The 13,853-nt window shown below is 49.8% G+C and overlaps 1 long non-coding RNA gene across 1 annotated transcript in view; it reads right to left on the bottom strand.

Annotated features, from left to right (window-relative positions):
• LOC132658013 (uncharacterized) overlaps positions 1-9,517 on the bottom strand; it is a 53,922-nt gene extending 44,405 nt beyond the window's left edge. Inside the window, exon 1 of the long non-coding RNA XR_009596927.1 lies at positions 9,350-9,517. This is a non-coding gene — a long non-coding RNA (uncharacterized LOC132658013). The remainder of the gene's footprint in view (positions 1-9,349) is intronic.
• Between the last annotated feature and the right edge of the window lie 4,336 nt (positions 9,518-13,853).

Raw genomic sequence — 13,853 nt, 5'->3', positions numbered from 1 at the left:
CTTCTGACTCCAAAGTCTGTATTCAGGGCATACAACCAACTTCCAAACTACCAGAGGGTGGCTGGAGCCTCAGCCATCTGGCGTTTAGAAGTTCGATCTTGCCTGGCCCAAGCTTGGGATCTTTGGCACAAGCATGTCTGCAGTTTCCTCTGCCATTTTTTTTTTTTAAGTGAATTTAAGCAGGGAGAAATAGATCACTGTTTCAACTTAAATAGCTTTAAGGCAAAGGGGGAGACTTTTATCTTGCTTCAGGCATGGCCTGATCCAGGGGCTCCCATGATCTCCTCCCATGTGTCTGGCAGGCAACTCTCTCTCTCTTTTCTCCCCTCTGTGTGTTGACCTCTCTTCAGCCTCAAGCCTCATCCCTATGGTTCACAGTCCAAAAGGGAAAAGCACTCTCTCATCTTCTCTCTCTCTCCTCCCAGCTACCCCGCCCCTCTCTTTCTATCTCTGCGTGTCTTTCATCATGGATACAGGAACCCAAAGAAGGATTTGGATTGGCTCTGCTTGAATCACATGTCCACCTCGGGACCAATCACACGGTCCAAGAGGATGCAGCCTTGGTGTTAGGATAGGCTCAGCCCCCTGATAGGCTTTCCCGGGTGGTGAGGAAGGTGGAGGACTGTGATTAATAGCCTCTAGGTACCACAAGTGGAGAAGGCAATGGCACCCTACTCCAGTACTCTTGCCTGGAAAATCCCATGGACGGAGGAGCCTGGTGAGCTACAGTCCATGGGGTCGCTAGGGGTCGCTAAGAGTCGGAGACAACTGATCAACTTCACTTTGACTTTTCATTTTCATGCACTGGAGAAGGAAATGGCAACCCACTCCAGTATTCTTGCCTGGAGAATCCCAGGGATGGCAGAGCCTGGTGGGCTGCTGCCGATGGGGTCACACAGAGTCAGACATGACTGAAGCGACTTAGCAGCAGCAGGTACCACAAGAAGTGGGGGAGGCATGGGTCGGTCAAGGAAAGGATGCTGGTGGTCAAAGCCAATATATCTACCACTCCTAGAAGAATATGTTACAGGGATAACTAGTTTAAATTTTTTAATGTACTTTTCAATTTTGTTTCCCTGAGTACAGCTTTGGATCTGTACAGCCCTAGGCATCCATTAGTCTGGGGGAGATTAGAGCTTATTTCAGAAAATAAAGAGAGAAAAACAAAACAGAGGTGATATTCAGCTTTAGACATTCAACATGATGTGCCTCTGCAGACCACAGCCCCGAGGAAAGATTTTCCCAGGTTCCTCATCTTTTGTTATTGCTGTTGTTTAGACACTCAGTTGTGTCCAACTCTTTCGCAACCTCATGGACTGTAGCCCGCCAGGCTCCTCACTCCATGGGATTTCCCAGCCAAGAATACAGGTTGCCATTTCCTTCTGCAGGAGATCTTCCTGACTCAGGGATCAATCCTGCGTCTCTGGCATTGCAGGCGGATTCTTTGCCACGGAGCCACCAGGGAAGCGCTCCTCATCTTTTAGCTTATCAATGACTGTGCCAGGCGACTTAGGCCATAGAGTGTTCCCGTGGGGTAGAGCATCTCCTCCACCTACTCTAGAGCCAGTGAGCAACTCTAGAGAGAGGATGTGGTGGAGACGAAGCAGGAGCACTGCCGGCCCGTTTCTGACCTCAGGACTGTGGGAGGAAGTGCGGGCAAAGCGGGAAATCCTGCTCCCTTGAAGCTGCTCTACGACAGGCATCAATGATTGTCATTTTTGAGGGCTTTCTGTCTCCCAAGCACTGTGCAAGAGCTCATCCATTCTGTAAATATCCCTATGAAAAAAGCATTTCTATCGATCAGGATTCTTGATTACAAGCAAGGCCTATCAACTCCAATGGGTTTAAAACAGGAAGGCATTCAGTGACAACTTGGACACCATGATGGTTCACTTGATGTGCCAACTGGCTGAACTGGGCTAACGAGTGCCCAGCTTCTTGGTCATTCTTCTGTGTCTGTGAGAGTGATTTTTAGATACGATTAACACATATCTCAGTAGACTGGGTAATGCATATTGCCCTCCCTGATGTGAGTGGCTCTTATCCAATCCCCTAAAGGTCCGAATAGAACAAAATGGCTTACCCTCCCATAAGTAAGAGGTGACCTGATTGTCTTGAACTGAGATGCTGGTCTTTTGTCTTTGGGCTCAAACTAAAGCAGCAGCTCTTCTTGTGTCTTGTGTCCACCGGCTTTTTGGATCAGGGCTTACACCATCATCTCCTCTGGTCTCCAGCTTGCTGGCTACATATCTTGAGTCTGCTCAGCCTCCATAATCATTATGTGCTAATTTCTTATATTAAATTTCTCTATATATCTATAGATACATCATAAACAGGATATATATGTGTACCTATCGGTTCTGTTTCTCTCGAGAACTTTGATTAATGTAGACATCTGGGGCAAATTCTGGGTAGGCTTCAGGTAGGGCTGGATCCAGGACCTTAGACAACAGCAGGAGGCTCTTTCGTCCCTTCCAGGCCTTAGACAAGATCTCTTCACGTGGTACATGTGATGACTGACACTGGCAACCCAAGCGGGTCATGTCCTTCTAAACCTACCACTTTAAGAAAGAAAACATTTCTCTACAGCCATCTGACTGACCTCACTTGGGTCTTCTGTCTGCTCCTGAGTGGTGGCCAAGGGGATGTGCTGCAGTGGCAGGGCACCAGGACGGACAGGAAGCAGGGAATGGGAGAGGAGTCCTACAAAGCAGAGCTGGGCAGACCACGACTACCAGTCAGACAAGCACAGTTATCACGTCCATCTTACAGATGAGGAAGCTGTTTAAGTGACTGGCCTCTTGTAAGACTCAGGTCCAGCAACGTCATCGCTAGGATTCAAACACAGGTCTGTCCGTGGACTCTCAACCCCTGGACCTCACTGCCTCTCGCCCGTCGGTCCAAACCATGCAGCCAAAGTCTTCCACTAGCCCAACCCTTGTTCCATGCCCACCCTATACCTGGCACACAGCAGGATATGCTGTGAGTATCTTCCTTGCAGCTGGATGGACCCGTCAGTGCTTTGCTTCGGCGGCCCCACCAGACCTTTGTTCGAATTGTTCTCCCCGTTCAGCTCCAAGGAGGGACTAAGTGACACGCTGAGTCTGCCACAGGGTTGGCATCAGTCCCCCACAGCTGTCCCCATCCTCTGATACATTTTCATTCCCTTTGAGCACAGCCCAATTTGGGCATCTCAAGAACAGATGTTTCTTAACAACCACAGTTTTACCAAGAGTATTTTTGGTCCCTTAATCTTGGTAAATTGTTGGGATTTTGCTGGTTCTCTGGAGAGCAGACAAAACAGCTTCCATCTCTGCCTCGTTTGAAATGACAGCAAGAGGCTGGCATCATGATTAGGCAACTGAATTCGTTTTCTGTTGCTGCATATTGAACTGCTCCAGGACTTGGAGGCCTCAGATGATAAAAACATGCATTGTCTTGTAGTTTCTGCGGATCAGGGATTCAGGAGTGCCTTAGCTGGGTGGTTGTGACACAGGGTCTCTCTCGTGAAGTTGCCATTGGGATGTCAGCAGGCTGTAGTCATCAGAAGGCTGGACTGGGGCTGCTCCCAGGAAGACCTACTCCCACAGCTGCTGGCTGGAGTCCTGAGGGCCTTACCACCTGTCTCTCTGCAAGGCTGCTCGGGTGTCCTCACAACATGGCAGCTGGATACACCAGAGTGATGATCCTCAAACGGGCAAGGAGGGAGGGCTCGCGTCCTGGCCTTGGAAATGACACCTGGCACTCTTCTCTTGTTCTGTTTGTTGGAAGCAAGTTAGGAGGTCCAGCCCACATGCAAGAGATCCGCTTTAAAATGCATTTTCTGAGGCTGGGTCTTTGCTGTCGCCCTCGGGCTTTTCTCTAGTCGCATGTGAGCTCAGTAGTTGCGGCCACGGGGCTCAGCTGCCCCGCAGCATGTGGGCATCTTTCCGGGCCAGGGCTCAAACTCGGGTCCCCTGCACAGGCAGGTGGATTCTAACCACTAGACCAGGGAAGTCCAAGGGCTCTACCTTTTGAAAAGAGTATCAAAGAGTGGCTGCGTTTTTCACCAGCACAGGCACTGCCCCAGGGCACAACACTGGCCCCAGCTCTTTCCCTCTGCCTGTGTCCTGCTCTTCCCTGGGGACCTTGCAGATCTTTGGACCCGGTCTTGGGATTTTCTTGGATGAACAGAATGAGGCAGGAGGACCTGTGTGCTGGTTCTGAGCCTGGACTCTAGGAGGCTTCTCAGGTTCTGCTTCCCTTCTTGTGCTCCTGCTGTGGCCAGGAGACGAAGGTGTCCAAGCCATCCCACTGATTCCAGGAGAGGATGAGCCCATCATGGGTGGAGCAGATCAAACCCCCAGCGGAGCCCAGCCAGGCGCAACCAACCCAAATTAGACCTAATTATTAGACCTGGGCCTAATAAACCCTGTTCCATGGGACTGAGATCTTGCGGTCATTTGTTACATAGTATTTCAGTGGCTGCCTGTACGTAACTGATTAAGTATGTGGGCTTGGGAATCAGCCAGTCTTGAGTTCATATGTCAGGGCCACCACTCACCAGGTGTGTGGCCTTGGCCAAATCACTTCACTCTTTGGAGACTCAGTGACCTCATCTAGAAAATGGGACCATAAGCCACCTCCCAAATGGGAGTTTCTGTGATGATTTAAATCCGTGTCTATAAAGTGTTTCCAAATTGTGCTGCTGGAAAAGTTGCTCGAGAGAGCTCAAACTAGTCCATCCTAAAGGAAATCAACTTCGAATATTCATTGGTAGGACCGATGCTAAAGCTGAAGCTCCAATCCTTTGGCCACCTGATGCGCAGAGCCGGCTCACTGGGAAAGACCCTGATGCTGGGAAAGACTGAGGGCAGGAGAAGAGGATGAAAGACGAGATGGATGGATGGCATCACCAGCTTAATGGACCTGAGTTTGAGCAAACTCCAGGAGACAGTGAAGGACAAGGAAGCCTGGTGTGCTGAAGTTCATGGGGTCTCAAGGAGTCGGGCATGACTTAGTGAATGAACAGCAGCAACGAAGTGCTTAGAGCAGTGGCCAGCACAGCAGTGACTACTGTCGGCAAAATACTCTGGGCCTACTGCCCCAGCACTCGCGCGCAGCCAAGGGCATGATCCGACTCTCCGGCTCGAGCACCCGCTGTAGCTCCCTAGCTCCACATTCCCCCGTGTAAGCGCAAGACTTCTTCCTCCTCCTCCCATGCTCACCGGCCGCTCACCATCACTCTCTTATGCAACGGCCAGGACTAATGCCTGCTGCACACTCTGGATCCAGAACTCCAACCCTGCCCCTCCAGTGAGCTTCCCTCAACACCAGGCCACCTCTTTGTCCTTGTTCAGCTCCGGTGTGCCTGCCGGCCAGTCCTGAAACTCCTGGGCCATACAGGAGGGCACAGGCTCTGGAATCAACTATATTGGGCTCTGAGTTCCAGAGTGAACTCTGGGTGACCTGGAGGAGTGACTACACCTCTTTCCGCTCTATTTCATTTGCAAAGTGGGGATTATCCCGACACTAACCTTATGAGGTAGCCGTGGGGATTATATCCTTTCAGATATGCAAATCATGTCCCTACAACTGGCATATTTCAAGTGTAAATACTAGTAGTTAACTTTTCAAATTATGATTTTCTTTGGATATATGCTCTGGAGTGGGATTGCAGGGTCATACGGTAGCTCTATTTTTTGTTTTTTAAGGAACCTTCATACTGTTCTCCATAGTGACTGTACCAATTTACATTCCCCCAACAGTGTAGGAGGGGTCCCTTCTCTCTGTCTAGCATTTATTATGTGTAGACTTTTTGTTGATGGCCATTCTGACTGGTGTGATGTGAAGGATACATGCAGCCCAATATTCACGCAGCAGTACTCACAACAGCCAAGATGTGAGAGCAACCTAAATGTCTATCAACAGAGGAATGGATAAAGAAGAGGTGCTACGGATACGCAATGGGATATTACTCAGCCGTAAGAAGAATGAAGTAATGCCATTTGCAGCAATCCGGATGGACCTAGAGATTATCACACTAAGTGAACTCAGAGAAAGACAGATATCGTATGATATCACTTATATGTGGAATCTTAAAGAAAAAACAATACAAATGAATTTATATACAAATCAAAAACAGAACCACAGACAGAAAAAAAAAAAACCAAACTTATGGTTACCAAAGGGAAAGAGTAGGGGAGGGACAAATTAGGAGTTTTGGGGGTTAACATGTACATACTGTGATATATGAAATAGATAACCAACAAGGACCCACTGTATAGCACAGAGAACTATACTCAAAATTTTGTAATAACCTACAACAGAAAAATACTCAAAAAAGAACACATAACTTTATATATACATACACATACACATACATATGAAAGACTGAATCACTTTGTGTATAGCTGAAACTAACAACACACTGCGAACCAACTTTACTCCAGTTAAAACAATAGTCAGCTAACGGTTATTGTCGGTAACAGCGGCTTCTCCGTCTGTGAATGAAGGGCTAGATTTACCCTGTGTGCACTCAGGACACTGACACTGGAGGCAGAGGCTGAAGGGCTCCGCTGAGCGGGGGGCCCCCAAGACAGAAGCCCGGCCCAGCCGAGGCACAGCGCCCACTCTGCTCTGCCGCCCCCAGGGCACCCACTCTCTGAAGGCTCTTCTCCTCTGCTCCGGGTCCTTTTGCATATTTTAAAGCCTACTTCTCCTCGGCTCCCAGCCCCAGGCAGCTAGAGGGAAGCAGTTTGAGGGGGAAGTTCCTTTAACTGTGAAGATACAACGAGAACCAGGCCAACTCTGCAAGATGAAAGCCCAGCGGTGGGGATCAACAGAGGGGCGGCCTCCTGGGGCCGCAGTGGGAGGCTTTCGACCTCCCCCTCCTTTATGGTCTTTTCTGAAGAACTTGTTTTGATTCTGTGGTTGCCACGAAACAGGAGCATCAGGTGGCGTTTCTGAGAGGCCACGTGGAGGACTCTTTGTATCAGTTCCGCTGTGTGGCAAGAACACAGAGCGTGGCCAAGCTACAGGTCTAGGCTGGGGGTGAGCGAGGGAAGGCGGAGAGGGGCATCCAGGGATCTCAGGAGGAGGCAGGAGGGCCCTGGAGATTACACTAACAGCCACAGGGACCCAGCGCAGAGGCGCTGCCTGAAGAACGGCCATTCATTCTGACACGCTGTGTGATCTACAGCAAGATTCTCTACCTCTCTGAGCCTCAGTCTCTTTGTCCAAAAGGAAAATACCACGTGCCCGAACAACCTCTCAAGGGTGACAAAACGCAAGTGATGAAAACAAAAGCGGACCTTTGCTGAGTTGTCTATTGCACAGCATGCATCGTCTCATGCAGTCTTTATGACACCTTGTTTGATGGATGCCAAAGGGGAGACCCAGAGAAGCTGACTGACTTGTCTCAAGTCACACAGCCTGGAGAAGGAAGCTGTTATATAACTCCATTCACACTTTGTCCTAAGCTCTGCTTACAACAGCATGAAATTTCAAACACTTACATGACACCACCCTGCTCTAAGAGCTTCACCAATTATTAATTCACATTAATTATTATATCAATCACCCACAACACCCCTGTAAGGTAGGTACTGCTATTATGCCTATTTTTATGAATAAGGAAATGAGGGTTACTTAGGCTCAGTTGCAGTGTTCTTGCTCTCAGCACAAAGAGCCATAGGGCCAATCCAAGAGAGGTTACTGCAGCTTAGTTTAGAGTAACATCAGATCAAAAGAACATTGATCGATACCCATCAATACTGGATGGGATGAGTGACTTGTATTATGCCTGTACCATGGAACATTTCCTACCTGCTAAGAAGCATTGTATAAATCTACCTGTTAACATCATGAATAAGTCTCAGAAGCATGATATTGAGAGGAGAGTTTAAGTCATGAAAGCATACACTGGACATAATGTTTATGTCAAGTCTGGAAACTAAGCATAGTTTATGAATAGTCGCATAGGGAGTAAAATCAAAAAATAAATTAGGAGACAAGTGGTTACCGTCAGGCAAAAGCGGGAAAGGGGACGGAGCCAGGAGGATGCTGCTGGCCGTATGGTGTGCGTGTGCTCAGCCGCTCAGTCGGGTCCAACTCTCTGCAGCTCCAAGGACCTGCGCAGCCCATCAGGCTCCTCTGTCCATGGAATTTTCCAGCTGAGAATACTAGAGTGGCATGCCATTTCCTTCTCCAGGGGATCTTCCCAACCCAGGGGTTGAACCCTGGTCTCCTGCATTGTAGGCAGACTATTGACTGAGCCACCAGGGGAGCCCGCTGTACCGTATTAATAAATGTTATTTCTCATTTTAAAATGTCAGAAGAAACAAACAAATGTGCTTTGGAAAGTTTAATGGCCCTGGACCACATGGAACACTGCAAGTAGATGGCAGGACGCCTACGGGCCCCTCACAAGGAGTGGGTGCACCGATGTTTCACTCCATCCTTCACCCCCACCCCAACGAGGCAGGCAGCTGCCCGCTCTTGTCGGTCCAGTCTCTCCCTACTTCCCCAGCTTTGTACCAGCCACAGAAGTGCTCTCTACTGCCAATCGAGGACCAAGTCACTCCCTTGCTCAGAGCCCCTCAAGGCCCTCCAAGGGCCATCTAGGGAAAGGTTGAAGGGCTGCCTCCAAAAGGTTGGAAGATGGTCACTCCCTCCTCCCCTCTTGTCGTGGTTGTGTGTCTGTTCACAGCTCACTTGTAAAATCATAGGTAAACTTCAGCCCTTTTCATTCGAAACCAGATCACAGTCACCTTTTCTTTGGATAAAACAAAAGGACGTAATGGCCCTGTCCTCGCATTTAGCCCTCAGATTTCCCTGTCTCATCTGCACCTATTGCCCTCCCTATTCTCCTCCCCCCAAGGCTTTAAGACGGCAGGCAGCAAACACACCCGACTCCTTCCACTGCTTCTTCCCAGAATCACCAGGAAGATGCAAGAAGGTTGAGCGTGTGCATGTGTGTGCATGTGGGCAGCCACGTGCGCGTGCGTGTGTGCACGCAGGTAGCCGTGTGTGCGTGTGTGTGTGCATGTGGGCACAGGTGCCCACACACAGTACACATTAAAAAATAAAACTCTAAAATTACTTTCCTGTTTATGACTTCATATGTTTTTAATAGAGTTGCTATGTACAATATATGGCAAATATGTATCTATGTACATACTAAATGCCAAGACATTTTGCATATGTATTTGAGACACCCAAGGCTGTCTGCTGTAACAAAGCCCCTGCCTCCAGACCTCAGTTTTCCCATCTGTGAGGTGGCAGACTTGCTGTCCCCCCCGCCCTACCACTTGCAGCTCTGGGAGTTTATCTGAATCTATCTCATACACGGCAAGGAGGAAACACCTACTGTGCATGCTGCTGCTCCTGCTAAGTCGCTCAGTCGTGTCCAACCCTGTGCGACCTCCTGGACTGCAGCCCACCAGACTCCTCCGTCCCTGGGATTTTCCAGGCAAGAGTGCTGGAGTGGGCGCCACTGCCTTCTCCCCTGCTGTGCATAGGTTGTCCTAACTGCTGCCCTCCCTGTCTGCACCCTGGCCTAAAATGCCACCCTCTGTGACTCCACCCACTATCCTCTTTAAAAATATACTTACCCATCCCCCAGGATAAGTATCCCTAGTTCTCAGCGTGGGGTGTCTGCACCCCCAGGAGACAGTCGGCTGTTTGGAGTTACAACTCGAGGGTGTTACTGACATCTACTGGACAGAGGCAAGCGACGCAGCTAAACAACTCGTAATGCACAGGGCAGTCCCACGCTCAGTCGCTCAGTCTTGTCCAACTCCTTGTGGGCCCCCAGACTCTGGCCCATCGCGCTCCTTTGCCAGTGGAATTTTCCAGGCAAGAATACCAGAATGAGGTACCATTTCCTACTCCAGGAGCTCTTCCCAACCCACGGATCGAGCCTGCATCTCCTGCATTGGCAAGCAGATTCATTACCACAGAGCCACCTGGGAAGCCCCCAGGTGGTCCTGGGACCCACATCAGGAGAGCTACGGTTCAGAGGCCTGCCCTAGACTGAAGGCAATGGTTGAATATTTTTTTTATACTCTCTAGACTAGGGGGTCCCCAGCCTCCAGGGTCCCTGATGATCTGAGGTGGAGCTGATGTAACCATAATACAAATAAAGCACAATAAATGTAATGCACTTGAATCATCCTGAAACCATTCCCCCTTCCCCTAGTCAATGGAAAAATTGTATTCCATGAAACGAGTCCCTGACGCCAGAGAGGTTAGGGACCGTTGCTCTAGATCGAGAAGGCTGGGATGACATCGGAGAAGGAGTGAGAAGAGAAAGTTTCAAAGAGACAAACACCTTTGTTCCTGAGCAGCTAGGCACTGGGCTCTGGACTTTTCGCTTCAGAGGACCTGTCGCTGAACAAGTCACAAGCACACTGTTTTCAGATAAGAACGTTAAGGCCACAGAGCTGTGAAGAGGCAGGGCTCAGTCTCACCCTCTGATGGGTTCTGAAGTCTGTGCTTTGGAAGGACTCGTGGGGGATGGTCACCACTTCAAGGAGGAGGGGAAGGAGGGATCCTTCCCAGCTTAGGGAGCAGGACGAGCTTTGCACCCCGCTGCCTGATCTTCCTAGACTGCCGGTCTTCGCCTGGACATGACCGGTTTTAAGGAGGTTGTCTTCTTGGCCACGCCTGATTTCTGGGCCGGGCCAGCCCATTCCTTCCTTCCCTCCTTCCTTCCTGCATCCAATCTCTATCAAGCCTCAACTGTGTGTGGGCTCTTGAGTGCAGAGAATGCAACTCCGGCCTCCTCCCTGCTCTCAGGGGAGACTTCAGTCTAGGATGGAATGGAAATGAAGTAAGGAATCAAAGGTAAAGCCACATTGTGCTCAGGCCTTCGGAAGACAGATGAGGGACTTCCCCAGCAGCAGAGAGACTAAGAATCTGCCTGCCAAAGCCGGGGACATGGGTTCAATCCCTGGTCTGGGAAGATCCCACAGGACATGGAGAAATTAAGCGTGTGAGCCACAGCTACTGAAACCCACGCTCAGGAGCCTGGACTCCTCAACAAGAGAAGCCACCGAAGTAAGAAGCCCACACACCATAACAAACAGTAATCCCCGCTCACCGCAAGGACAGAGAGCCCACGCAGAGCCAAAACACAGCGCAGCCAAAAAAAAATAAGTAATTGTTTAAATTAAAACAAAAACAGACTAGCTCTCAAAGGTTTTGTCGTGATTAGGGTCTTTATCCGAAGGGCGACAGGGGGCCACGGCAGGTTTAAGCAGGAGAGTGTCACGATTGGGTCTGCATTTTTTGAGTGGATTCCCTCTGACTGCTGTGTGGAGATGGTGCTGACCAGGCAAAAGGAACGCAGAGGGACCTGTGAGGAGGCTGTTGGGATTGTGTGAACAGGAGACGATGCGCTTGGATCGGGGAATTAGTGAGTAGTGGGTGCATTTAACAGAAATTCAAGAGGTCAAAGGGTGATGGAAATTCAGGAAACCAACCCTGGGACATCACAGACCTGTTTCGTTTCCAGCATCTCCTCAGGGCAGCTCTGCCAAAGCTTCCTGATGCCCAGGTCCGAAGCCCATCAACGCCCCCCTTCTGGACGGGACCAAACGTTTGCTTTTAGGAGGACATTGCTGCGGCTCTGAGGTGGGCCTGCCCTCCAGCCCAGGTTCCCGGCACGGTCTGTCCAGAGTAGCCGCATGAAACGGCAGCCCAGCCCCGTCAGCCGGCATCAAAGGCCCCAGTGAGGAGGCGTGGGAAGGGCTATTTTAGTCTCCTTATTTTTAAAGCCGGGGTCAGGGCGCTCCGCCCCTTAGCATCTCCAGGACTGGAAGCTTCCATAGGCACCCCCTGACCTCCCACCGGCCCAACCCCAGAGACAGACAGGAATGGCTGCAGGGCTGGACAGTGACCACGGGCAGCGGTAAAAGGGCCCCTCACAATGGCTGGTGAGGGGTTCGGAGCATGGAGGTTCAAGGGCAGCCAGAGTCCTGGGTTCCGACACCAGCTTTTTCACTTTCTCTTGCTTTTAACAGTGGCCTTGGGCAAGTCATTCCCTCCTCTGCTACGCTGTTGCTCCTCTGTAAAATAGGAACCACCCACGGGTTGCTATAGGTCAGAGCTAGTCACCTGACCTATAACAACCTGTAGCTGCTCTGCATGCTGTGACTGACGGGATGTACTTCCAATCAGAGCTTGGGGGACGGGTTTGGGGGGGAGCCCGGAGGATGATGCTCTGCTGCCACCTGGTGGCTGAAAGGGGAAGTGGCTCCTGGAGGCCGGAAAGGAGAAGCCGCGCGGACTCTGTGGAGACCAGAGGATAAAGGGAGAGGTCCAGGCGGAAGGAGGGGAGGTTGGGGGACAGAGCACATCCCCCCTGTGACAGACGGACGAGGAGGGGGAGGAGGGGGAAGGGGAAAGACAGGGATTGAATGGGGAGATAGAGATAAAGAGAAAAAAAAAAAAAAGACGCAGGGTTAACAGACAGAAAGATGGAGCAGCAGAGGCACCAGCAGAAATAAATACAGGTCCCCAGGGAGAAGAGAGGGAGAGACAGGGATGGCCCAGTGGCTAAGACTCTATTTCCGAATAAAGTCGCATTCTGAGGTATCGGGGTTAGGGCTTCAACATATGAACTTTGAGGGGGAAAACAATTCAACTCATAATCACCACCACCAACAGCTACTTCCACCCCCCCGGAGAGGAATCTGCCTGCCGGCTGGGGCTGTGTCTGCCTTCCTTTGTAGCCCCTACTCTGCCCATTCCGGGAACAGGTACTCAGTGACTGCCGGCTGAAGAATGAATGAACAAACTGAAGCTGGCAACATTTATTAGTTCCCACTTTCATGATAATTAATCTCTTTAGCTCATTCAATAGGGTTTCCCATTTTTCTAGATTTGAGGAAATGATTTTATATGGAGATATTAAGGGGCAAGCTTATCTAACATGTCCTTGAAGAAGAAGGATGGTTTAGGGCAAAGGGTAGGCCAGGACTGAGCACGCACGCACACATATGCACACGCACACTGCAAGATTTATTACATAGCAATGGTTATTAACATAATATGGCAAGAATACAGAGACACACAAATAGAATAGGAACAGGAGGAGAAGAGCCCATAAATAGACCCCCAGTATATGTGACCATTTACTATGGGACAAAGAGGCAACTTTGCACCACAGTGAGGGGGAAATGGACTTCTCAATAAATTACTCCAGGATAACAGTGATCCAAAGTGGGGGAAAAAGAAATCAAAAGTGAAAAATTAGGTCCCTGCCACATACTATACACAAAAATCAACTCCAGGACAACTGAGAGCTTAAATGGGAAAACTTTAAAACCTGTAGGGAAAAAGTTTGGAGAATATATTCATGACAAATGGGGCAAGAATTTCTTAAAGAAGACACAGCAGACATGGCAGATACAAACGATAAAGGCGCAGAGTGATGTTAAATCACATCAAAATTTAAAACTACATCAAAAGACAGCACAGCCAAAGGAAAAAGCAGCTGCTCTCTGGGAGCGGGTATTCGTACTACAGAAGACCAACCAGCGTTTAACATTTATATACAGGACACCGGGGTTATCTCACCATTCTTGCTATTACCCTGTTAGGGAGACACTACTTTTTCCCTATTTTTCCCAGTAGGAAGGCTCTGAGCTCCCCTGACTGGGCAGGGCTCCAGAACAGCCAATTGAATCCAGACTCATAAGATGCAGGAACCCAGCCCTCAGTTGCTACACTAAACGACCGCCCCAACCAAGGCATGAACAAGGGACCACGGAACTCACAAGCACAGAGACAGGTCTTCGTGACCTCTCTCCCGGATGGGGGTGGGCATTAGAGGGCTTGGGGCTCCTCTGGGCAGATTTAAATAAACT

This window comes from Ovis aries, chromosome 17, assembly GCF_016772045.2.
Source record: "Ovis aries strain OAR_USU_Benz2616 breed Rambouillet chromosome 17, ARS-UI_Ramb_v3.0, whole genome shotgun sequence".
NCBI lineage: Eukaryota > Metazoa > Chordata > Mammalia > Artiodactyla > Bovidae > Ovis > Ovis aries.
The sequence above is the reverse complement of the archived record's forward strand: the minus strand, read 5'-3'. Positions and strand labels throughout refer to the sequence as shown.